Genomic DNA, 1,237 nt, shown 5'->3' on the forward strand with positions numbered 1-1,237 from the left:
TTAAAGGTTGTAGCTTTAGTCTTAGCTCACTAGCTTGTTTGCTTTAGTAGTTGTTTGCTTTATTGTAGAGTGTGTGATTTTTGCCTTTTCCCAGTGTGTAAAAGCACTAGGAGACTAACGGTTTATCGAGTGCATGCCTAGGAGGAACCATCAAGCTTTGCTCTTTAACTCCGAACCCGAGAGGCTCTTTCGAACCTTATGGACAAGGACTATTGCAAGGGTTAAGAATTCTTCTCAAGCAACCATAGACCAAGCAAACTCACCCACACAACCAATCATTGAAACCACAACCCAACTACAACCGGACATCACAATTGAGCCTCCAATAGAAAATCCATTACACGACTTCCAAATTCCAACTCTACCTCAATCACCACCCCCCTTATATACGAAATCCACCACCACCAATGGAATTACGTGACCATAACCGTCCAAACCATAATGATGCTTGTAACCCCATCAACGTTGGCACTTTGGGTCCCAACAATTTTGAGATGCACCCCGCCCAAGTTGGGTTGATAGAAAAAGATTGTTTCGGGGGTCATATTGACGAGGATGCTCATGCTCATCTAAGGAAATTTAAAAATAAGGTCGCTATGATGAAAAAGAACGGGGTATACAAAGACACACTAAGGTTGATGTTGTTTCCATTCTCATTAACGGATAAGGCAGACTGGTGGTTGAATGTTCACCCTCTTAACACATTCACGACATGGAACGCCTTAGCGAAGGCATTCTTGGCCAAGTACTACCCATCATCCAAGACCGCCATGCTTTGAAACGAGATCCATACTTTCCAACAAGAGGATGGAGAATCCTTGGGTGAAGCATGGGATAGATATCAAGACCTTATCGCTAGTTATCCTCATCAAGGGATTCTGGAGTGGTATATCACCCAAACCATCTTCCAAACCTTGTTGCCAAGAACTAAAGAAATGGTGAATGCCTCCGCGGCAGGGGGATTCGACCATTTGGGTGATGAGGAAGGCACGGCACTGATCAAGAAGATGGTGGACTCGAAGGCCAACTAGGGCTCAAGGGGAAATGTGCTTAGGAGGAATGGCCAATATCCCAAGGAAACCACTTCTAATGCAAATGCCGAAACAAATGCAAACCTTGACCTTCTCACCAAGAAGTTTGAGCAATTGACAAGAAACCAAGTCCATCAAGCTAGTGGATCCCATGGTCCACCAATGGAGGAAATGATCTAAAGTACTTCTTGTGAGCTATGTGGGGG

At 44.5% G+C, this 1,237-nt stretch overlaps 1 non-coding gene across 1 annotated transcript; it reads right to left on the minus strand.

The window, feature by feature from the left end:
- Positions 1 to 770: 770 nt before the first annotated feature.
- LOC141624704 (small nucleolar RNA R71) lies at positions 771 to 877 on the minus strand. Its single transcript, XR_012534509.1, has one exon. It is a non-coding gene; the product is annotated as a small nucleolar RNA R71 (small nucleolar RNA).
- Between the last annotated feature and the right edge of the window lie 360 nt (positions 878 to 1,237).

Source organism: Silene latifolia, chromosome X (genome assembly GCF_048544455.1).
Source record: "Silene latifolia isolate original U9 population chromosome X, ASM4854445v1, whole genome shotgun sequence".
NCBI lineage: Eukaryota > Viridiplantae > Streptophyta > Magnoliopsida > Caryophyllales > Caryophyllaceae > Silene > Silene latifolia.